Consider the following 26,500-nt stretch of genomic DNA (forward strand, 5'->3'; position numbering starts at 1 on the left):
CACTAAAACAAAAAAGAAGGAGAGGTAGGGAATCACGCATTTAACCTTGAACTCTCTATGACCTGGATTGGACAACTTTAGGTAAAAGCCTTCAGTGAATGTCTCTTGGATGCAAATACCAAGATGCTATGTGAGTTAATGACCTTTGTGCAAATACAAAGAAATGCATGTGAATGGACTTTAGAAAATTAGTCTAGAGGTTCTAGATTGCCCCTTCCTTTGTGCTTGTTAATAAGCAAAAGAAAAAAACTGTACTGACCAAATTAGCCCTTTTTCCTGTCAGCAAAATGGCCATTAATTATTCCCATTATCACCTCATTTTCCTCCCTTATAATCCTGCTACCTCTGTTCTGCTTCTGATCAATAAAAGCTAAGCAAGGAGGAAATTCAGATCTTCTTTGTCTCCCTTGGCAAGTCTCCCCCTCTCTTCCTCTTAACATAGGTTTCTGTCTTGAGTAGGTTCTTCTACATGGCCCTGGTAGTTTCCAGTGGGCTGGAGTTTTACAAAAAATCCACAATTGAAGTAGTTCTTTATCCAGAATATGATCTAACTGAACCAGATAAAATTTTCTTCCACTAATTGAATTTCCTTTTCTGTTTTTTTGGTTAAAATTCTAGGACTATTTAGACGAGGGTCTCCATTCAAAAGAGAAAATAAAGAAGAGAGCTCATGTGTCATAATTCCCACTTTTGGGCAAAGCCAATTATGATCTCCTAATAAGTTATGTAAATTATTTAAGGTCTTAATGCTGTATCTGCATATTTGTACTTTTTTGGGTTGTATTGTAGTGCAGTGTACAATAGTGCCTAAATAAGAGACCAGGACAGTCTGCTGAATATTTTCAGGTGCTATTTTTAGGCCAACAGTTTGCACCTGTTTTTCTAAAGCAGAATAGACCGTAGTTAATTCTTCTTGGTTTCTTGCTGCTACAAGAATATTGTCCATTTAGTGGATGATGTACCACTAAGGGAATTGTGACTGAACATGTTCCAGGGCTTTAAGCTACAAAGTTTTGACAAATAGTAGGGCTGTTAAGCATGCCTTGTGGCAATACCTTCCACTAAAATCTTTTTATTGGCTCTTTAGCATTAAGGGAAGGTACAAAAAAGGTAAATTTTCTCAATCTTCCTATGCCAAAGGTATAGTGAAAAAACAATCTTTTAAATCAATCACTATTAATGGCCATTCCTTAGGTATTAAAGATGTATTTGGTAACCCTGGTTGTAAAGCTCCCATAAGTTGAATTACTGCATTTACTGCATATAAATCTATCAAAAATCTCTACTTTTCCAATTTTTTCTTAATTAAAAACACTGGAGAATTCCATGGGCTAAATGATTCCTCTATATGTCCTTTTTCTAACTGTTCTAATACTAATTCTTGAAGATACTTCAATTTTTCTTTAGTTAATAGCCACTGTTTAAACAGGCTTATCTGTGGGCCATTTAAAAGGCACTGCTTGGGGTTTAGAGAGGAATCTTTTGTGAACAGTATCCACTAAAGAAAATGTGATAGATACTCTATTTCTTGTCTATTGTCTCTTATTTTAGGCTGTATGCCACTCCTCGGAATACATCCTTGCTGTTTCATGATTTTCTGGCTTTGTTTGCTCTGCTGTGGGAGAGTGTGAATATGAATTTTTGCTTGCCATTGTTCTAAAAGATCTCTTCCCCAAAGATTAAGAGCAAGTTCTGCAACATAGGGCTGTAATGTCACAGGCTGACCATCTGATCTAGAGCAATAATATATGCTAATGCTTTGCTTTAAACCTCTTGCAGTACTTAGGCCAATTATAGAGATATTGGCCTCTTAAAAAGGCCAATTGTGAGGCCAAGAATTAATACTACTAATGGACATATCTGGCCCTGTATCAATTAGACCCTTAAATTTTTTATTTTGTATAGGAATTTCACAGGTGGGACGTTCATCTAATTTTTTTTCTGTTAAAAAGACCCCTGCTTGTGTTGTAAAGTACCTGTAAAGCCAGTAGCCATGGCCACCATCACAGCCGCCTGGCCAGTGCAGGTTTGCATTTAATTTGAACAGACGGTAATGAAACAACAGAGCCAAAAACTGGTGGGCCATTAGCTTTAATCCTAGCTTGCACATGGTGGGCAAAAAAACACACACACAGTGGGAAAACACCACTGACTTATCAGAGTTTCCTAGAATCAAAGAATTCTACCTCCCAGCCTTATTTACTTCTGTTCCCCATCTCCTTCTCTCTGCACAAACTATGCACAAACTGGATTTTCCTTCAGCACTTCACCATCTTGGCTGCCTCTCCTCCATGTGGCCTTTCTCTACTCTCCCCCAGCATGGGCTCCTCTGCCCCAATTTATAGTGTAGAAATGAAAACCTTTAATCCAATATACAAACAAAGAAGTCTCATACAAAGTCACTTATCTGAGGCATAATGGGATTCCTCAAAAGGCTGGGAAAGGCTTAGTCTTAAAACTAAGCTTAGGCCGTAACAACCCTGCTTGCTTACAGCCTGTCCCCCACATCCAATGCAAACTATTAGCAAGCAAACATATATATCATATTTACAAACTTATTTGACCAAAAGTACGATACCCCAGATGCTGAAAAATACTGTACCTCACTTTTGTGGGTTTACGTAGAGGCACCAAGTTCTGATGAGTTTTGAGGAGTTTTATTAAAGGAGGAGATTTATTAAATAAACTGGCTGCATATGGCTTACACCGGGCATTTGCAGACCCAAATCGTGTGCCCCAAATACATCTCACATGCTGGTTATATACCCTTGATCACACACAGGCTGAGGAGAGTATGACATCATGGCACAAACTTACAACTTTTGTTTAGGGGTTAGACAAAAACATTAAGACTTTCAAGGTAACACAATCAAAGATATTTACAATTTTTCAGGGTTCATCTTCCCTCCTTTGCCTAGAGGTATGTTACTCTCAGGATTTCAGGAAGGGGTGAGGAACTACAATCAATGCAGGGTGGTATGTAAATTCTGTCTCCCATTGAAAGAGAAGAAGTTTATAAGTTAACCTTCATTTAGTTTTAAAACTAAATGACCCATTGTCTTTGCAAGCCAGAAACTTCTACATTCTTCTCCCTCTCCTCCCCAAAGAAAGGACAGGACAGGAAAGCCTGACCTTTCCTCCTAGAATATCAATATTAATTTTGCAGCTTTTTGGTACCTTACTGCACTTGCCAGAGTTCCCAAATCTTTGTGAACTGCAAACCTTTTGACTTGACCCTATTGGGATATAGGACAATAGAAATTGAGCAATCCATTCTCCAGGATCTGCCTTCCATGGGATTGAAGAAGACACCAGGACTAAGATTTCCTCAGTATACTCACTGTCAATAACTCCAGTATGAACTCAGACTTTTTTTTATGTTAAACTGGACCATCCTAGCAAAAGTCCCATTGTAGAGGAGTTAGTGGTTCATATAAACTGGTCTTAACCTTTACAGGGTTTTGTCTGGGGGTTAAAAGAATACCCTCTCTTGTATTAACATACACTATCGCACTCCTCCTGTGGCTGGAGATAATTCCAGGATGCTGCAGAGTATTGCTCCTGAGGAAGCACAGACGCTTCCTGCTGTACTAGGTATGCTCCCTTTGGAAATGAGGCTAGGAACATGCCCCACTAGTGGTTTCCCTGAAGTGGTGTTCCATTTTCAAGATATTAAGAATGGCATTGGCTAGATCAGTGGTAATCAACCTGGTCCCTACCGCCCACTAGTGGGCATTCCAGCTTTCATGGTGGGCGATAGTGGAGCAACCAAAGTATAAATAAATGATAGATTTAACTATAGTAAGTTGTTTTGTAAAGACTTATTCTGCTAAACAGTGAAAATCCGACATAAAGTACTTGGTATGTAATTATTATTACATGCTTTAACTTGCTGTAACTCTGCTTTATACATTTTATAAAGAAAAGTTACTTCCCTACTTTATAAGTCACCATTACTGTGGAACTGGTGGGCGGTTAGAAAATTTTACTACTAACAGAGATACAAAAGTAGGCAGTAGGTATAAAAAGGTTGACTATCCCTGGGCTAGACCAATGGTTATCTTTCCTACAATGTGGGCATATTCCAGGCTGCTTTCCTCCATCATTTCCTCATTTTTGCTTAGGAGTTATTCTATTGTCTTTTTTTTATTACAATCCTTTTTAGTATGTTCTAACTTGCCACAGTTAAAACATTTTCCTGAAAATTTTGAATTTAACTTTAATCCTGTCATAGCTTGAGCCATCATAGTAGCCCTGTAGCTCTCAGTGTCCAACTCCTTGGCACATATTAATATATCCAGTTAAATCTAATTTTTCTTTCATTGGGCCAATAGCCTTTTGGCAATCTTGGTTAGTGTTTTCAAATGCTAATAGTTGGAGTCAAGTATCAGCAGCACCTGACCAGGTGGTGATACAGTGGATAGAGCATCAGACAGGGATGCGGAAGCCCTAGGTTCGTGACCCTGAGGTCGCCAGCTTGAGCATGGGCTCATCTGGTTTGAGCAATGCTCACCAGCTTGGACCCATGGTTGCTGGCTCAAGCAAGGGGTTACTCAGTCTGCTGAAGGCCCACGGTCAAGGCACATATGAGAAAGCAATCAATGAACAACTAAGGTGTCGCAACGAAAAACTGATGACTGATGCTTCTCATCTTTCTTTGTTCCTGTCTGTCTGTCCCTATCTATTCCTCTCTCTGACTCTGTCCCTGTAAAAAAATTAAATTAAATTAAATTAAATTAAATTTTAAAAAAGTATTAGGAGCTTCAATGTTGGTACTTTGCTTTTTAATAGCCTCTTGGAGCCCAGCAATGAATTCGATATAAGGCTCCTTTGGTCCTTGTAATACGTTTTGAAAAGAGACAGCCACTTGTCCCTTAGATCCAGTTTTCTCCCAAGCTCTCAAGCAATATATTCTAATATAGGCAATGGCCTGATCATTCATAGGAAGTTGATTTGGGACTCCTACTCATGCTCTAGAGCCCAACAATTGTTCTACTGAAATAGGAATGTTATGGACTCTGTTATATGTGGCTTGAGTTTTGGCATGGTCATACCACCAAGTCTTAAATTGTAGAAGTTCTTCATAACAATACAGTTTGAGCCAAAGTGTTTTGATCAATAGAAATTAAGTGAGAACCTTCAGAAAGTCTCTGAGTCAGATCATAATAAGTAAAAGGAGAATTAGTTTTATATTGCTCTATGAAAAATTTAAATTTCTTCAGTATTTTAAAAGGAATTGAATAATGGGTGAATTTATAAACATCATTGGGATTTTGGGGATCCATCCAGGACCCACTCTCCCTATAAGTTATTTGAAAGTCCATCTTTAAAGCATCCAAATCTTCCTCTCTATGGGCCTGTAATATTCCTTGTTGAAGAGCTGATAACTGTGGTGGAGACTCCAGAGGTTAAAAACAGGTGGTGGAGGGGGTGGCAAAGGTTCCACAAAATCAATGAAAAAAGCAGATGGCAAAGAAGGTTTGTCAACCTTTGGAGCACTTTCAGGCTCAGTGTATTAAATCTCTTCAAATTCCTCATCTCCCCCATCATCATCATCATCATCATCATCATCATCAATCATCATTATAATCATCAGTTTGTAAGGTTCTAAAACAGATTTTATTCAGGTTCAAGTTGGCCAGATAGTAATCGGCAATGGAACACCTTGAGTATGTAATTTTTTCAACTCTTTTTCTACTTTTTTCCAGTCATGTAAATCTAGACTTCCTAAAGTAGGGAACAAAGTACAATGCTTCTCAATTATTTGTAATAATTTTAAAAGTTTTGTTTCAGTGGCTTTAGCCCTGCCAGCCTTCAACAATTGCTTTAGGAGACAGATATAGGGAAGGCATTTCATAACATTGTCCCTGTTCCCCATTGTAACCCTGTATTTTCCCAAGGATATTCTTACCATTTACCTGTGATGGACTGAGGCCTTCACTTCCCTTCAGGGTCCAGCAGTTGTTTTCTTACACTCTCACCCTGGTGATCCTTCTTTCTTTTGTGCCCCATGCTGAGCGCCAATTGCAGAGACCAGCTTGGCAATGGGTTTGCACAAGAAAAAGGTGCTGCAGGACTTAAAAAAAATGCAAGACACAACATAAAGAAAAGATGAGTGCAGGGGACTCCCAGACTCTAGAACTGAGAACCCAGATCTCTGCAGCCTCATTGTATTTATCTGTTTATTAATCAGCAAGCCAATTAGCACAGGAACAGAGAATGATGATTAACTAAAACCTTTCAGGTATTCAGTAAATGGCTATCTGGTTTAGAAGCTTCCATTAAACAATCTTATCAGTGCTTGCTGGGGCACCTTTATGCTCCTGCAGGACTTGACATTCCAAAGTCCACACCAAAGACTTGTGTCAGGGCCACATTCCAATCTCTGGTCAATTTTCTTACAGGTCAGAGAGAGATTCTTCTCATTAGTAGTTTGATATAGAATTAAAATGGACAATAAAAACATTGGTTTTCTAATTTGGGGGGATATGAATGCTTAAAGAGCTGGCTTACACGCCATCATGAGTGTGTGCTCACACTCAACATGGACATGAATAGTGCTAAAGAAATGTTCCACTGGGTAGATTTCTTTGTTATTTTGATGGATTTAGAGTTGCAGGAGTGGATAAGGTGCTAGCAGGTACCCTGTCTTCACATCAGTTAAACTGTTTGCCCCAATTAACATATGGCCACAGGACCAGGGATTCAACTTTAAAGGATATAGACGGGGATCATTTCTAGGCAAGTAAATGTAACCATGTTTTAAAACTTTGTAAGAATTCTGTAATGGCCTAAGAGCAGGGTGTAATTCATTCAGTTCAAAAGCATTGAGGATAACTGTTAATCTAGCTCTAATGCCTGTTGGTGACGGTGGCCCATTAGTTCTGCTCTAATTCACTGTGCCCTATGTGAATAGTAGTGGCCTGAGGGGGAGGTAGTTGTTGAACTAGTAGTGGTGCCAGGATCCTAGACCAGCAGCCACCAAACCTGAGGTCCTTTTTAAAGATAGAAAAGTTTGGGTATTAATTGGCGGGATGAACAAATAGAGTCTGGTGGTCAAGGGATAACTAAAAGGATTATGTAATGAAAAAAAACACAATACTACATTAACTTATTGAAAAAGGTGCACATCCAGAGAATGTCATAGTCTGTAAGCTTGATTATTCCTGGTCCTGAAAGTGTGCAGCATAAATGGTGACACCAGTCTTGCTTTAGAACCCTGACAGGATGGAATGGAAGCCTAAACCTGAATGATCTGGGGGACACTTTAATATAAAATGATGATGGAGTGGCTAATTAATGACTGAAACTATAGAAATGTGCTAATGCCTTTGACTCTTATGATTGTTTGCTGTAAGGGATGTGTGTTTAAAGACAAGGAGGAAGGAAGAAAAAGACAAAGGGGAAGGACTGTGATGTTGTCATTTACAAGAACCATAGAGACAGATCAATCAGTTTAAAAAAGGATGTAATGATTTGGGGGGAGTTGTGGGTCTTGGCTCAGCTCCCCAGTGTAAACCAGAGACCTTTGTAAAGTAGTAGAATGGATCTAGGGTGGAATAGAGGACTCATTGAAATGCAGTTCTCACAAACTGAATCTACATCTTTGCATTACGTCCTAAGAGACACTATAGTTAGTAACAAGAGAGTTGATGCAATGAAAGAGTAAGTTTGTAGAATAATGCCTATGTTTTATTCTTGCATTATTTGAAGTGGATCCATCTGTTTTTAACTGATTTTGTTGTAACACAGGAACAAAAATTGTATCTGGTTAGTGAATATTTCCACACCTAGTATCGTAAAAGAGAAGGCATGTATCATAAATCTGCCCTTCAAGCAATAAATATGGACATGGTAATTGGAATGTAATAACTTTGCCTGAGCCCACACTGTAGATTGGATGCAGGAGTGCTCATAGGGACAGATTTTTGAGGCCATAGGCCTTTTTATGGCACAAACTGGAACTGAGGGTAGGAGCCTGTGCGTAGCTACCATTGACTACCACTGAGACTTTAAACTGGTGGCCCCATGCTATTTGCAGAATGCAAGGAGAAGGTACTGGAGAGGCAAGGATCCTCTTCACCTAGGACTGCTTCTCAACTGCATGAAGCGAGTCTGGTTCTACTTTCCCTTGGACATGCTTTATAAAAGAGTTCTGAGTGACCAACAGGAGCTGAATGGTTTGTGAATGACAGTCCCAAGGCTAATGGACAGTATCCTGTTTGGAGATCAGCTGTATGAAACCAGCAGATGGAAAGATTGATTGAAGGAGGTAAAAGTAGATCAGTTTTTTTGGATGAATTGCATGCTGTTTTCTAGCTGTGATGGAGAAACTAAACAATGCTTGCAGCTTCTGGGTTTATGTCTGCTGAATCTCTGGCAGTGACCAGAGCCTGTCTGTATGACCACACAGATGGGCAATGGAAAGCTGGTCTGCCATGAGGATGCCTTGGCCATAAGGTACACAGTCCTGTGAAGACCTGAGAGCTCCATTGAAGGACATATTGATGTCCAACAGCAGAACTCGCTTCCAGGTCTGGAAGGTGTTTGGATTTGCCAAGCAAACAGAATGCCTTGCTCTTTAGAAAAGGCCAACTATATCCATGGATGAGTGAACATCAGAGTCTGGAGCTTGCTGAGAAGGTCTAAACCTAAATATGGCCCTCTCTACACTCTGAGGCAGAAACCTTAAAGAATTGCTCTTTCTGCCAGCAAAAGAGACAGTGACTGGGACTGGCTCTGTGACTTATTTCTTGTGAGGATGTCCCTGTACTTAGCAAGTAAGCACACGATGCTGGCAGATCTTAGGGTGCTGCACATGGGTCTGAAAGAAAGAGATACTGGCTCTCTATTAAGCTTTGCTTGCCAATGGTTGGTGCCAATGCCCAGTGAAAGAAGCTGCACAGAAGGTATTGCATCACATATCTCTATTTCACTTTTTCTTAATAATCAGTATAGATAAGAGCATTGTTTACTTACTGTACCTATTTTCTCAATTTCTCTTTCTCATACTACTTAAATATGACCTCTCTTGGCATCACTTCAATAGAAGCTCTCACCTTAACACCAGTGGTTGGTGTTGATAAAACCAATGGATAATTTTCAGTTGTCATCTTGTCTGACATTTTCATCAGTATGCCTTCTCTCTTTTTTTTAATCTTATTTTATTTTATTTTTTTAAAATTAATTTTAATGGAGTGACATTGATAAATCAGGGTACATATGTTCAGAGAAAACATCTCTAGGTTATTTTTACATTTGATTATGTTGCATTCCCATCACCCAAAGTCCAATTGCCTTCAGTCACCTTCTAACTCATTTTCTTTATGTCCCTCTCCTCCCCCAACCCCCATCCTCTCCTCCCCCCATCCCCATAACTCCCCCACTCTTGTCCATATCTCTGAGCCTCATTTTTATGTCCCACCTATGTATGGAATCATATAGTTCTTAGTTTTTTCTGATTTACTTATTTCGCTCAGTATACTGTTATCAAGGTCCATCCATGTTGTAAAAGATCCGATGTCATCATTTCTTATGGCTGAGTAGTATTCCATAGTATATATGTACCAAAGCTCTTTAATCCACTCATCCCCTGACAGACACTTGGGCTGTGTCCAGATCTTTGCTATTGTGAACAATGCTGCCAAAAATATGGGGGTGCGGCCCTGGCCGGTTGGCTCAGCGGTAGAGCGTCGGCCTGGCGTGTGGGGGACCCGGGTTCGATTCCCGGCCAAGGCACATAGGAGAAGCGCCCATTTGCTTCTCCACCCCCACCCCTCTCCTTCCTCTCTGTCTCTCTCTTCCCCTCCCACAGCCAAGGCTCCATTGGAGCAAAGATGGCCCTGGCGCTGGGGATGGCTCCTTGGCCTCTGCCCCAGGTGCTAGAGTGGCTCTGGTCTGGGCAGAGCGACCCCCCCCCCCCGGAGGGGCAGAACATCGCCCCCTGGTGGGCAGAGCATAGCCCCTGGTGGGCGTGCCGGGTGGATCCCGGTTGGTCGCATGTGGGAGTCTGTCTGAATATCTCTCCCCGTTTCCAGCTTCAGAAGATTAAAAAAAAAAGTGAAAAAAAATATGGGGGGTGCATTTCTCCTTTTGGAGTAGGTCTATGGTGTTCTTGGGGTATATTCCTAAAAGTTGGATAGCTGGGTCAAAAGGCTGTTTGATTTTTAAATTTTTGAGGAATCTCCATACTGTTTTCCACAGTGGCTGCACCTGTCTGCATTCCCACCAGCAGTGCAGGAGGGTTCCCTTTTCTCCACATCCTCACCAGCACTTATTCTGTGTTGTTTTGTTGGTGAGCGCCATTCTGGCTGGTGTGAGGTGATATCTCATTGTGGTTTTAATTTGCAACTCTCTAATGATTAGTGATGTTGAGCATTTTTTCATATGCCTGTTGGCCATCTGTATGTCCTCTTTGGAGAAGTGTCTATTCATTTCTTTTGCCCATTTTTTTTCTTTTAATAATTTTATTTTTTTAATGGGGTGACATCAATAAATCAGGATACATATATTCAAAGATAACATGACCAGGTTATCTTGTCATTCAATTATGTTGCATACCCATCACCCAAAGTCAGATTGTCCTCTGTCACCTTCTATCTAGTTTTCTTTGTGCCCCTCCCCCTCCCCATTCCCCTCTCCCTCTCCCCCCTCCCCCCGTAACCACCACACTCTTATCAATGTCCCTTAGTCTCACTTTTATGTCCCACCTACGTATGGAATAATGCAGTTCCTGGTTTTTTCTGATTTACTTATTTCACTTCATATAATGTTATCAAGATCCCACCATTTTGCTGTAAATGATCCGATGTCATGAACAGACACTTCTCCCAGGAAGAAATACAAATGGCCAACAGATATATGAAAAGAAGCTCATCTTCTTTAGTTATTAGAGAAATTCAAATCAAAACTGCAATGAGATACCACCTCACACCTATTAGATTAGCTATTATTAATAAGACAGGTAATAGCAAATGTTGGAGAGGCTGTGGAGAAAAAGGAACCCTCATACACTGTTGGTGGGAATGTAAAGTAGTACAACCATTATGGAAGAAAGTATGGTGGTTCCTCAAAAAACTGAAAATAGAACTACCTTATGACCCAGCAATCCCTCTACTGGGTATATACCCCAAAAACTCAGAAACATTGATACGTAAAGACACATGCAGCCCCATGTTCATTGCAGCATTGTTCACAGTGGCCAGGACATGAAAACAACAAAAAAGCCCATCAATAGATGATTGGATAAAGAAGATGTGGCACATATACACTATGGAATGCCCATTTTTTTATTGGATTGTTTGTCTTCATGGTATTGAGTTTGACAAGTTCTTTATAAATTTTGGTTATTAATCCTTTATCAGACATACTGTCAAATATGTTCTCCATTGTGTAGTTTGTCTTTTTATTCTGTTCTTATAGTCTTTAGCTGTGCAAAAGCTTTTTAGTTTGATAAAGTCCCATTTGTTTGTCCTGTCTTTTCTTTCACTTGCCCATGGAGATAAATCCGCAAATATATTGCTGTGAGAGATGTCAGAGAGCTTACTGCCTATGTTTTTTTCTAAAATGCTTATGGTTTTACGACTTACTTTAAGTCTTTTATCCATTTTGAGTTTATTTTTGTGAATGGTGTAAGTTGGTGGTCTAGTTTCATTTTTTCGCAGGTAGTTGTCCAATTTTTCCAACACCATTTGTTGAAGAGGCTGTCCTTACTCCATTGTATGCTCTTACCTCCTTTATCAAATATCAATTGTTCATAAAGGTGTGGATTTATTTCTGGGTTCTCTATTCTGTTCTACTGATTTATATGCCTATTCTTATGTTAGTACCAGGCTGTTTTGAGTACAGTGGCCTTGTAGTATGACTTGATATCCGGAAGTGTGATATCTCCCACTTTATTCTTCCTTTTCAAGATTACTGAGGCTATTCATGTTCTCTTTTAGTTCCATATAAATTTTTAGAATATGTGTTCTATATCTTTGAAGTAAGTCATTGGTATTTTAATCAGTATTGCATTGAATTTATAAATTCTTTGGGTAATATAGACATTTTAATGATGTTTATTCTTCCTAACCATGAGCATAGTATATACTTCCACTTGTTTGTATCTTCCCTGATTTCTTTTATCAATGTTTATAATTTTCTGAGTACAAGTCTTTAATTTCCCTGGTGAAATTTATTCCTAGATACTTTATTTTTTTGGTTGCAGTGGTGAAGGTGATTGATTCCTTAATTTCTCTATCTGACAGTTCATTGTTAGTGTATAAAAATGTGTCTTATTTCTGAGTATTAATTTTAAATCCTGCCATCTTGCTAAATTCATTTATCAGGTCCAGTAATTTTTTGACTGAGACTTTAGTGTTTTCTATATACAATATCATATCATCTGCAAATAATGATAGTTTTACTTCTTTTCCAATTTGGATGCCTTTTATTTCCTTTTCTTGTTTGACTGCTGTGGCTAGGACTTTGAGAACTATGTTGAATAAGATGGTGAAAGGGGGCACCCCTGCCTTGTTCCTGATCATAAGGGGATTGCTTTTAATTTTTGCCCACTGAGTATGATGTTGGCTGTGGGTTTGTCATAGATGGCTTTTATCATGTTGAGGTATGTTCCATGTATTCTCACTTTGCTGAGAATTTTGACCATGAAAGAGTGTTGTATTTTATCAAATGCTTTTTCTGCATCTATTGAAATTATCATGTGGTTTTTCTCCTTCCTTTTGTTTATGTGATAAATCACATCGATTGATTTGCAAATATTGTACCAGCCTTGCTTTCCCAGAATAAATCCTACTTGATCATGGTGTATGATTATTTTCATATATTGCTGGATATGGTTTGCTAATATTGCTGAAGATTTTAGCATCTAAATTCATCAGGAATATTGGTCTATAATTTTCTTCCTTTGTGTTGTCTTTGCCTGATTTTGGAATCAGAATTATGCCTGCCACAGGAACCTTGGAAGTCTCCATTCCTCTTGAATTTTTGAAATAGCTTGAGAAGAATAGGAGTTAGTTCTTCTTTGAATATTTGGTAGAATTCACTTGTGAAGCCATCAGGCCCAGGACTTCTCTTTTTCAGTTTTTTTTTTTATATAACTGTTTCAATCTTATATGTTGTAATTGGTCTGTTTAGATTTTCTGATTCTTCTAGATTAATTTTTGGAAGATTATATGTTTCAAGGAATTTGTCCATTTCATCTAGGTTGTCTAGATTTTGGCATACAGTTTTTCATAGTATTTTCTTACAATATTTTGTATTTCTGTTGTATCAGTTGTTATTTCTCCACTCTCATTTTTAATTTTATTTATTTGAGTCCTCTCTCTTTTTTTCTTGGTGTGTCTGGTTAAAGGTTCATCGGACTTTTTTACCTTTTCAAAGAACCAGCTCCTGGTTTCATTGATCCTCTGTATTGTTTCTTTAGCCTCTATATCATTTATTTCTGCTCTAATCTTTATTATTTCCTTCCTTCTACTAGCTCTGGGCTTTACTTGCTGTTCTTTTTCTAGTTCTTTTAGGTGCAGGGTCAAGTTGTTTATTTGAGCTTTTTCTAGCTTCTTAAAGTATGCTTGTAATGCTATGAACTTTCCTCTCAGGACTGCTTTTGCTGTGTTCCATAAATTTTGAGTTGGTGTATGCTCATTATCATTCGTTTCTAGTAATTTTTTAATTTCTTCTTTGATCTCATTGTTAAACCATTTGTTATTTAATAACGTGCTATTTAGTTTCCAAGTGTTTGAATATTTTTCAGTTTTTCTGTTGTGGTTGATTTCTAGTTTCATGCCATTGTGATCAGAGAAAATGCTCGATATGATTTCAATCTTCTTAAATTTGTTGAGATGGCTTTTGTGCCCTAACATGTGGTCTATTCTAGAGAATGAACCATGAGCACTTGAAAAGAATGTATATTTTGCTGCTTTAGGGTGAAACGTTCTGTAGATATCTATTAAATCGAGTTAATCTAGTATGTCCTTTAAGTCTGCTGTTTCTTTGTTAATTTTTTTTCTTGAGGATCTATCTAGTAATGTTATTGGGGTATTGAAATCCCCTACTATTATAGTATTGCTGTTGATCTTGCCCTTTAAACCCATCAAAGTCTGCTTTATATGTTTAGGTGCTCCTATTTTAGATGCATAGATATTTATAATGGTTATATCTTCCTGTTGTATTGCTCCCTTTATCATTATGTAGTGACCTTATTTATGCCTTACTATAGTCTTTGTTTTAAAGTCCATTTTGTCTGATATAAGTATTGCTACCCCAGCTTTTTTTTTCATTTCCATTTGCATGAAATATTTTTTTTTCCCTCCTTTTATCTTCAGTCTATGTGTATCTTTTGTTCTAAGGTGTGTCTCTTGTAGACAGCATATGTATGGCTCCTGTTTTCTTATCCATGCAGCTACCCTATGTCTTTTGATCAGATCATTTAAGCCATTTACCTTTAAGGTTATTATTGATATGTAATTGTTTATTGCCATTTTATTCTTTAAAATTGTATTCCTCTTTGTTATATTCTTTTTCTCCTTTGATCTGTTTACAACAGGCCCCTTAGCATTTCTTGCAGGCTTGGTTTGGTTATAGTGAATTCCTTGAGTTTTTTTGTCTGGAAAGCTTTTTATTTCTCCTTCAATTTTAAATGATAGCCTTGCTGGATAAAGTAGTCTTGGTTGTAGGTTCTTGTTCTGCATTACTTTGAATATTTTTTGCCATTCCCTTCTGGCCTCAAATGTTTCTGTTGAGAAGTCGGAAGTCATTCTTATGGGGGCTTCTTTGTAGGTGATATTCTTTTTTTCTGTAGCAGCTTTTAATATTTTCTCTGTATCACTTAGTTTTGGTATTTTAATTATGATGTGTCTTGGCATTGATTTCTTTGGGTTTCTCTTTAATGGAGTTCTCTGTGCTTCCTGAACATGTGAGATGTTTTCCTGCCTGAATTTAGGGAAGTTTTCAGCTATGATATGCTTGAACAAAGTCTCTATCCCTTGTTCTTTCTCTTCTTCTTCAGGAACCTCTATGATGTGATGTTATTTCTCTTCATGTTGTCACAGAGCTCTCTTAGAGTTTCCTCAGACTTTTTGAGTCTCTACTGCTTTCTCCTGTGCTTCCGTGCCTTTATTTATCATGCCCTCTAACTCGTTGATTAGATTCTCTATCCTGCTTTTAATTCCTTCCATTGTGTTCTTCATTTCTGATATTGTATTTGTCATTTCTGACTGATTGTTTTTTATTATTTCAATATCCTTTTTTATATTTGCTATCTCTTTATTTAGGTATTTGTAATGACCATTTATTGTTTTTCTAATATCTTTGAGCATCCTAACAATTGTTATTTTAAACTCTGCATCTGGTAATTTGGTTATATCTGAGGATTTTCTGGGGATTTCAGGTCCTTTTCTGGGGATTTCTCTTGATTCGTTTGTGTTGCATTTCTTTGCCTTCTCTTCTTCTCTGTGTAAAAGAAGGTCTTGGCCACTGGAGTCCACTGAGTGTGGCTTTTGTTCCCTAGGTATGGTCTGTCTGCAGGCCCGCCACCCCCTCTGCTGTTGCTACCTAGGGCGTTTGGGTATGGGCGTTGCCTGTGCCTGCCCACTGAGGCTGTTGCTGTGGTTTCCGCCTCTCCTTCATGGGAGTGGCTGTGATCACATGCTCAGGTGTACAAGCCTTGGTGGCCTTGTCCTTCACCCTGCCCCCATGGGTGGCGTTATGCTCGGCCCTGAGGGCAGTGGCGAGCACCTTTGCTTAGCTGCGGGTCTCTGCATTTTTCCGGGCTTCCACCTTGCCCTTACAGGAGGAGCCCCCTTGTGGGATGGCTGCAAGCCTTGGCTCCACAGGCCAGGTGGGTCTGCATGCCCACACTCAGTAGCAGGACTCTGCCTTTTCTAGGTTTTTGGCTGCACCCCTGCTGGAGGAGCTGGCTCCCAAGTCAGGCCACAAGCCTCGGTTCTGCAGGTGGGGCAAGGCTCTGCTCCTGTGCCTTTGCTCAGGGGCCGGTCTCCACCCCTTTTGGGGTCCCTGCCCTTCCTCTGCAGGCTGGATTACAGGTGGCCTGAAGCTGGGCTTGACCACTTTTGCATGCCCCCTCCTCCCCAACTGGCCAAGACTGAGCTCATCCCTGGGCCCAGTGGTGGCCAGCCACCTTCTACCCTTGCCGATAGAACCACACTTCCATGTCCCACTGCTGCCCATCCTCGGGCGAGCCCTCAGCCATGTGGGTGGGGCGCTGCAGCTCAGACCCTAAGACTCACTACTGTAGCCCCAAAACTCCCTCCTTCTAAGTGACTCTGCTCTATGTGCTGTGGGAGAGCTTGTTTGGCTGGTGTCCTGCTACCCTTTGCTGGTATTGCTGTTTCCAGGGGAAATATTCACTTAAGATTTGGGGGGGTGACTCATCCCAGGGGTTAGAGTGGCTGTCTCCCAAAATGTTTCCTCCTGTGCCTCCTAGATTACACTCTCTTTCTGTTACTCCAGTCCTCTCCTCTCTCCCTGAGCCCCAGAGCCCCGGGTGAGTGGTTGTGAGAGACGTGTTTTGCATGGTCGCTTTTTAGAAGAATCCTGGGTCTGAGAAATTAGTCTCTTTCTCACAAACAGTATCCTGACTAGTTTCCAGCTAAATATTGTCCATATTCCTCTTCTAGGCTCTGGGACTGCAGGCTGGGGCTTTGTTCCTGGGGCTCAGGACCCTCCCCTCTCTGCTAAACTTACTTCCCACTACACGAGTCTCTCCCAGCTGCCATTCGCTCTGGGGAGCTGGGCAGCCCTCTCTGCATTTCCGCTTTTTCTACCAATCTTGGAGTGGCATCTTCAGTGTTCCTTAGTTGAAGAGTCCTCTTATTAGTTCATTCCAAAGTTGGTTTTTCCAGATGATAGTTCTTAAAATTAGGTTGTAATCCATTTTGGTTCTGGGAGGTGGGAGTTGGTACATCTGCCTACTCCATCGCCATCTTGTCTTCTCCCAGAAATTTTCTTATTCCGAACCTCAAGAGTAAATTCTTTAATATTCCACTGTGACTATGGTGTTTTTTTTCTTTTACTTGTAAATTATCTTTATCTAACTATTAAAAAAGCTCCTATAGAGTAAATTTTATCATGTTATCTAAAATATTTTTATCTGTTGGGATGATTATATATTAATGTTGTAAATTAAATTGATTTTCAAATATTAAAATAATTTCCATTTCTAGAATAAAATGCACTTAGTAATGTTATACTATTATTTTCACATTACAAGATTTTTTGCTATTATTCTGTTAAGGATTTTTGTTTCCACATTCCTGAATGATACTGTTATTCAATTTTTTTTCAATGTCTATGACAGATTTTGGTATCAAGATTATAATGGTTGATTAGATGAGTTGTCATTTATCACACATTTACTATCTATAAAAGTCTTATAGATAAAAAAATCTTATGTAAGATTTTTATTAATTTTTTAAAAATCTTTTATAAAATTTACGAGTGAAGTTATCCAAGCATAAAATTTCACTTGTGGGAGATTTTATTAAATTATGGATTTAGTGAATTTAACAAAGGAATTCTTCACATATTTTATTATCTCTACTGAAAGTTGGTAAATTATGTTTTATATTTTTCTGTTCACATTTTATTATTTGGTTCCTTTACTTTCTTTGGACTTAATACTTTTTCTAGTTCTTTTGAGTTGCATGTTTTACCATTGATTTTCAATTTTTTTTCTCAACAAATGCATTTAAATCACCAAAATTCCTTCTAATTTTTGCTTTAGTTTTATTCTTTATATTTTGATATATTATAAATTCATTATTATTTAACTAAAATACTTTCTAATATTCATTTAAATGGGGATTTTATGTCAGACAATGATATTGACAGGGACCTAAAAATGGCCAAATATTGTCCTGTGCACTGCCAAAAACATTCTTGAGGATACTATATACAGGGTGTGGGAAAAGTACGCTTACAGTGGTGAGAACACAAAACAGTTCATTCTTGTTATATTTTTTAAAGTGGGTTGAGATTCAAGGCTTACGAAGAGTTTCCTGCTTCCATCCAAATCTAGAAAAGTAATCTCAAAATTTCTAACAGGGTTGTAGAAGAGGGCCTAAACCTCAAATTGTGCCATGAGTTGACTTGCTTTTCAGGCATTGAAGGTGAAATAGAGGAAGATGTAGCTAATCACAGAAGATTAAATGAACTTTATTTCAATCTGCTTATAATTACAGGTATGCAAAGACCAAAAAATGCAAGAGATATAAGCAGAGTGAGTGGAGCAGAGTGAGTGGAGTCTGAGGATTAATTTACTCATAAATGAACTCTGAACCACAGAATCAGCTATCCACAACTCTCCCTGTGGGTAGGGCTGATTTATGGAAGTGGAAGTTTCCTGATTTATGGAGAGAGAAAGAGGTATTCTTTTATTTATATCACCTGACTTTGTTCATTTTTAGCCCTTTGGGTTACAGTTTACAATCTGTCCAGTACATTCACGGGAACTGGATCAGAAATTATCGTGGGATTTTTTTCCCCACCTTCCTCTATTTAGTCATTCTTACCAGCAGCAAAATTATCTTTATTATCATTTATTGAACTATCACCACAAGTTGAATCTATTAGTTAGCACTTTACAGACTCATTAAATATTCCAAAAACTATGAAGCAATATGAACCCAACCTCAGATGAGGAAGGTGAGGCTTAAGTTCATTTAAAGTAAAGAAATTTCTGAAATAATGTAAATGCTGCAGGCAGCATAAAATAATATTAAAAAATAAACATTTCAGAGTTAACCAGTTGAACAGTACATTGTATTATACATTTAAGAATCATTTATAGAATTTATTCATAGAAACACTTTGTGAGTATATGATTGTCTGACTGCTGAGCAGTGTACCTGAAACTAGTACAAAATAATGCTGAGTGTAAACTGTAATTGATAAAAAAAAATTTAAATAGATCTGATTCCAAGAGACTCTAATTCATGCAGTTGGGAGGCTGTTTTCATTTTTCTTTCTGTTTGTTTTTTAAGTACTTGATGATTTTGGTATAAGTGCTTGGGAGAACTTATTCTGCAACTAGGAGACTGCAGTGTTTCAGGAAGATGGATGATACAGACCTGCAACTGTTGTGTTTTAACTTAGATAAGAGATGTTTAGAGAATCTCAAAACCCACCTTTGAGATGCTTTAGTGAAGGTAACACTTTATTTCTGGTTACATCTGTCAAACAAACTCAAAAAAGCAGTGTGCAGGCTTTGCTATAAATAAGTGATAAAAATTTATTCTAGGGATTAACACAACTAGGCAATAACCTCATGTGTTCTGAAAAAGAAAAGTTGAGTTTTTGCAGTGAATAGTACATTCTTGAGAATAATCAGTCCTAATTCTTAGTCCTACGATTGGTCCAGGATGGTTATCAGTCAACTATCAGGCAGTCTGGGTAGTAGATGTCAGGTGCTCTGGGTAGGTGAGTCTGTAGGAGGGTAATCAGAGGATTATCTGGAGGTCTGGTGGATGTCCAGATGTATATCCAGGCATTGACACAGGACAGGGAAGATCAAAAGATTCAGTTCCCAGGTTAGTAAGAATTAAGAATAGTCTCTTTTAATGCTTTTTTCATAATGTTAAAAATTTTAGTAGCTTAGTTAAAGTAACTGCATTTTATATGTTCTCTTTTTTCACTATTTCCTCAATAGTTGTAGGCTTTCAATCAGAAAATACACCAGAACAATTAATTATATTTTGCAATATGGATTTTAGCTTTTTAAATTTTATTTTAAATTTTTAAACAAAATTAAAACCTGTCTATATTCTAAAAGCCACAATTTGATTACTTTTTAATATTTTTCTCCTCTGTTTAAAACGTTAAATATAGCTTAGTTAATTATTTTAATTAATCCTTTACTATCTTTGTATTCTTTACAGCATGTTAACTTCATATTGAAGAAAACTGCTTACAGCACTGATAAAGTTCTACTTGTTGTTGAATAATAGTTCTCTAACCTCTACCTTTATAGTTCTAATGATTTCTAGTAGAGACCACACTGATGACTCATAATTATTTCATGACCATGTTTAATCTTATGCCATATCCAATAGACAGACTTTCCTTTTCCTCTCTCTATGTTGAATTTTGGTTGGTGTTAGGCTTGATTTGAATTTTATGCTCAAAACTCACCTATTTAATTAATATTAATTGATATTACTAGTATTATTGGAATATACTTTATTGTAAAATCTATTTATATTTATGTATTTATAAACCGTATCATATATTTACATATTATATAATGCATAATGATTGAACTATATATGTATAAATTTTTATTTTCCTTTTTGAATTATTAGAAATCCTTATTTATAGTTAGTTATAGAATCAAACAAATTTTTTTTTTCTATTTAGATGAATAGGATGTACTGTGAGGTATTTTCCATTATCATGAATGTGGCAACTAGGAATCAAAGCCAGGAACCAAAGGCATTAGACACCCACTATTTTCTTTTTTTTTTTTTTTTGTATTTTTTGTATTTTTCTGAAGCTGGAAACGGGGAGGCAGTCAGACAGACTCCGGCATGCACTGCCCGGGATCCACCCGGCACGCCCACCAGGGGGCGATGTTCTGCCCATCCCGGGCGTCACTCTGTGGTGACCAGAGCCACTCTAGCGCCTCGGGCAGAGGCCAAGGAGCCATCCCCAGTGCCCGAGCCATCTTTTGTTCCAATGAAGCCTCGGCTGCGGGAGGGGAAGAGAGAGACAGAGAGGAAGGAGAGGGGGAGGGGTGGAGAAGCAGATGGGCACCTCTCCTGTGTGCCCTGGCCGGGAATCGAACCCTGGACTTCCTCACGCCAGGCCGACGCTCTACCACTGAGCCAACCTGCCAGGGCCAACACCCACTATTTTCAAAGACACTCTAGGAAGGAGTGACTGTACAGGTTCTGAAACCCAGACTTTCGACCCCTCATCTGATGTTAGGGATGGAAGGAGTCAAGAGGAGAGTGTCACTACTGTTCCTCTTTCCCCACAAATCACTTGAGAGTTTAATACACCAAAATTATTACTGTAAAAGACAGAAATCAACTGAATATAAAGGAAAATTTCATGACTTTCTGTCCTTGAACATATGCTTCTGAAGCAGAGTTTAATCTACTTTAGCATCTATTTAAGTAGAAAACAAGGAAATGGAGTAGATGTTGGGGTAGAGAGGGACAGCAATGGGGCTGCCTGGGCTTCTCCATGAAGTATGGAGGGAAGGACCTATGTTTTGTTGGGTAACTGATGCCTTCAAGGCAGCAGGGCCTGAGATGTCTTGCCAATGCCCCACCCAGGAGAAGAGAAAGTGAGATGTTCTGGAAAGTACTCCCTAAGTGGAAATTGATAGGAAAGGGAGAATCCTGTATTGAGGAGGCCCTGAGGGTCTGGGTGCTCTCTCACAGTGAACGGCCGCCCCTCACAAAGGCTGTCAGTGGTTGGCCAGGGACGCAACATCTTTTGTTGTTTCTTCTAAATCTTTTTCTTTCTGCCCTAATCTTGAGAGAATTGGAACCAAAGGGAAAAAGGTGGTTGGAGCAGGGAAAGAAAGTGAACGAGTAGACAATGTTGATCTTACTGTAGCCAGATATCAAGACTCAAGTTCAGAAAGCAAAGAAGAGACAAAAATGAAAGTTTTAAATAGGGATTTAAAAGTAGCCCAGAGGTTTTGTGGTCTTCTTTCTAAGATGTTTCTATGGGGATAAGGTTCAGTGCCCCTCCAAAAGTCCCAACAACACTTAAGCTTCTTTGTTTTTCTTCAATACTCTTTTATCTCCCCATTTCCCCACTTGAAAACTTTTTTGAGCTTTTTTTTTGTCTCAGGTATGGAAACCTGTATTATTTCATTGTATCATCTCTTAAATCTATACTTTATGTCAGATCATTTTGTTTGCTGCACAGAGCTGAAAATGTTGAAGTAAAATGGTGAAAAGTTCTTCCTTCCACTCAAAATAAGATGATATAGACAGAGCAAGACAGGAAGTAGCTATGTAGCTTTTAAGCATAATCTATTTTTATACATTTTTTTGTAGTAATAGAGGAAAGTAAAGTTCTTTTATGGGAAGGGAATTATTTTAATTTATTTCAGTTCTCTTAAATTTGAAGTGATCACAAGAAAATATTTTCAAGGCTATTTCTGCCTGCCTTTCTGTTCCTCCCACTTTTTTCTTCTCTCTGTGTGGCCACTAGGCACACACAGACAGTGGGGAAAGGTAGGCTACGAACAGGGTGTGTGGAGTATAAGGATGACTGCCATTTCAGGTTACTTATTTTCTTTATACTAAAACTTGAGTCTACAAAGGCCTTCCTAGAGACATGTAATCCCTACAGACATTGTAGAATACCAGAGAACTGGGACACTTGGCTTTGATTAGACTGTGACCTGAACCTTTTCAGTCACTTTCAGTACATCATCCAATGCATCTAAGTTTTATTTACTTATTTATTTTTGTCATTTATATGGGATTTCTCTATCTGTCAGGGCTGTATGAGACTTGGTGTTTTTCTGCAATGTAAAGAAAAAGCTGCTGAGCTCATCAGAGCATTGGCTCTCCAATAACATATTTTTTCTCTTGGGCCATGAAAAAGCAGTATGAAAAAGATTCTGGATGGATGCTATCTTTATTTTTCTTTTTCAGCCTTAACTTCTTAACAGTTTAAAACTCATAAATTCTCTCAAGAAACTCTTGGATTTAGTGTGGATACCTGTTGCATATTTTTTTATCAGGGACATGACTAAACCTGGGAAAATGTATCAACTAAGAAACTACCATCTCATTGCTGACTCTAGGGCTGGGGACTCCCCAGAATGACAGCTGCCAGGTGACTGGATGTCTGACAACAATGCAGCTAATATATCTCTGTTACCTTCCCCAGCCCAGGTTCAGATGCAGAAGCTGAGCTACAGGGCTCTGGACTCGAATTTCTGCTTGAATATGAGGCAGATGATGGAGGTGTCTGTGCTTGTAACTTTGGTGAGTCAGAAGCCTAAAAAAGATGGTATTTGAAACAAAAGAATCAGAAGAGAGACCTCCTACTTCCACTTATCTCACTGTCCTGAATGTTTAGATGTTTAGAACAAGAGTTTAGATCATAGTTGATTACTTTGTGAGGAAGTCACATCCTCACTGTAAGGGCTGCACCACATCCAGTATATTAGTCTGCTAAGACTATTGTAATAAGTACCACAGACCAGCTGACTTAATAGAAATTTATTGCTTCCCACATCTGGAGGCTAGAATTTCAAAATCAAGTTATTGGCAGGTTTTGTTCCTTCTAAGGGCTGTGAGGAAAAGTTCTGTTCCAGGTTTGTGTTCTTGTAGAAAGCCATCATCACTCTGTCTCTTCATGTGACTTCTTTTCTATACATGTCTGTTCTCAAATTTATTTTAGTAAAGATATTAGCTACAAATAAAAGCACATTTTGAAGTAGTGTGGGTTAGGACTTCAACATATGGATTTGAAGGGGACACAATTCAACCCTTACTGATCACAAAAGAGCTTTCCCTGATATGAAGAATTTTTTATATTCATTCAGCCCAAGAGGAAATGGAAGACAGCATGGAAGTCTGCCACTTGTTCAGTGAATGTAGATAATTATAGCCATATTTTGCTCTTCTTATAGGGTGGAAATAAAAGTTGTAGTAGGGGTGGGCATCCGGAAGAAACTTTCTAGAGGTACTGTATCTTGATCTTAAAAATCTACCTTAGTAGTTTGGAAACAATCTTATGTTTTTTTTCCTTGTAGGAATTATGTGGAATACTAAGGTTACACAGCCCAACTCATTAGCTAGAGCTGAAAGAAAGAAGTGAACATACCCTATTGCCACTCCATCTTAGGAGGATATGAGTACATTTTCTGGTATTGATAGCATTATGACTAAGGCCCACAGTGTTTGATTTGAGGTTTAAAGAACAATGTGACCAATAAAATGGCTTCTTTGCCCATAACTGTGAACAGAAAGTTCTGTGCCCTGATCTTTCACCAGGTCACCCTGGAAGAAAGCACTGTGTATTATGGCATTGTGAGAGGTTCACAGTGGGTCAGACTCAGTCATGTCTGTCTATCTGGTGGGGAAGAGGAAATAATCTCTATTGAAAGAGGACATTACACAGAAAATGTAAGCTTAATGGAATAAGAAGAAGGGATAAAATAAGAAAAAGGAAAGGCTGAGAAAATAAGAAAAAGGTACATGAAATAAAAAAGTGAACCAGGAAAGAAAAGATAGGGAGAAGAAGGAGGCTGGTATGCGTCCTATCTCCAGTGTAACATTGTCATCCTTGCCTAAGGTCTAATGTGAAGTTTATAAATTAAACATTATTCCTCTGAGCAATGTATAAGTTCTCTCACATTTTTATAACTATAATATGTATACATGCATTTGAGAAATAAATTAATCTTGAAAGTTTGATAGAATGAGACAGTTATGTTTGTATTTCTTTTTATTTTTTGTTTGTTTTGATATATAGTCATTAAGTTCTCTATTTTTATGATTAAACAAAATAAGTTATTAGTTAATTTTAATTGTTTAAAATATTGAAGCAATTTAAACATTAAAATAAAACGTTATACTTTGATTTTTTCCTTCACAAGACCCAATTATTGTTTCAGTGAACCCATTTTAACATTCATTTACATATATATATCCATAATAAACATACTGTTTAAAAACATAAATGGCACATAAATACAAAGCACTGTGATTTGATTGAATAATTCAGAAGAATTTTTGCAAATCAGAAAAATTAAGTCCAGTTGTTTTTTTTTCACATCTGTACATAGTACACCATAATATAGCTCGACCATAGTGTCTTAAGTATTTGTATTTTTCACTTTTTCCTGCTGCATACAATGTAAAATTTTATTCATATTCTATAAGGATATTTCTTATGAAAAAATTCCTAGCCAAGTAAAATTTTTTCACCTAATGATATGTAAATAACACTTGTAAATCTTTATTGGTTTATGTTTTGGCTGTTATATACAAAAGTGCCAGTTTCCTGACATTAGCATGCACACTGGACATTAATATTAAAATTTTATACTCTTCGCAATATGTGGGAGAGAAATAATATAAAGGAACTTTTCAAAAAAGTGTAAGTTAAGGGAAATGAGTCACTAAGGACTGAAGTGGCAAGAAAAGGGTGTAGATATAGGAAAAAATTATTTTCCCTTCTTTTCTAAACTAAGCATTTATGCTATACCTTTCTCTTTATGTACTGATTTAGGTACATTCTACAAATTTGTTATCTTAAAAAATTTCTTTTTTTTTTTTGAATGAGAGGAGAGAAGATAGGCACTATAGCCAGGATCTACCCAGCAACCCCTATCTTGGGCTGATGAACTCAACTGAACTATTTTTAGCACCTAAGGCTGACTTGCTTGGACCAATCCAGCTATTAAAATTTTGTTTTCATTCAGGAGAGATAAACATTTCTCCAACAATGCTAGGCTTTGTCCCTAGATGGCAGTGTTTTCATTTTTGTTTTCCACTGTGCAGCTCAGTGTTCATTTGGCTCTTTCTGTGTGACTTGTCTCTAATTGGCTGAACTAAGTGTTTCCTGTTGAAATGTATGAACATGTAAGATAAGAAAGTAACTCTTAACCTTGTGATCCTTGTCAATAATATTGACACAAAAACAGTTCTCAGTGAGTATAAGTGAAAGAAAGAATGGACAAATTCCTGAGCCTGGTCATCTTTTGGCTGCTACTAGGCTGTGAGTTAGAGGGATCTGGAAATGGGCAAAAACAGGCAGATTCTGGAGTATTTCTCTTCAAGGAAAAAAGAGAAAGACCAGGAGCTGTACCAGTGTAATTTTTTGAGAGTTTCTGTGAAGATTAGAAAACTAAATTTAAAAGTAATTTCCAAAAAATAATCTGCCACTAACCAGCCCCTCTCTCTCCATCTTCTCTTTCTAAACAGGGGTGAGAAGTCAACAGGAGGTGAATCAGAGTCCTGAAGCTTTGACTGTTGAAGAGGGAGACAGTTTGTTTCTCAACTGCAGTTACACCGATAGTGCTATTTTCTTCCTTCAGTGGTTTAGGCAGGACCCTGGAAAAGGGCTCACATCTCTCTTGTTAATTCTGTCAAATCAGAGAGAGGAAACAAGTGGAAGAAGTCAAGCCTTGTTAAATAAAGCGTCAAGACATAGTGCTTTATACATTGCAACTTCCCAGCTTGGGGACTCAGCCACCTACTTCTGTGCCGTGAGGCACAGTGTACAATGAGCACCTGTCACCAATATCCAAATCCTGTGGCTGAGGCTCCAACCATATGTCCTTTCTTGAAGTTGAGGGACCATTCTCCATTAAGGGGTTTTCAAAATTGACTCTCCCGATAGAAGCAGTTAAATATACAAAGTCTGATATAACAGACTAAAATTAAATTGTGAATTTTTTGATCTTTAGACATTTACCAACATCAAATTAAATAATAGTTTCATTGTGATTAATTCACATGTCATACAGTTCACACTTTTAAAGTGTACAATTAAATGGCAT

Source organism: Saccopteryx bilineata, chromosome 4 (genome assembly GCF_036850765.1).
Source record: "Saccopteryx bilineata isolate mSacBil1 chromosome 4, mSacBil1_pri_phased_curated, whole genome shotgun sequence".
NCBI classification, from domain to species: domain Eukaryota; kingdom Metazoa; phylum Chordata; class Mammalia; order Chiroptera; family Emballonuridae; genus Saccopteryx; species Saccopteryx bilineata.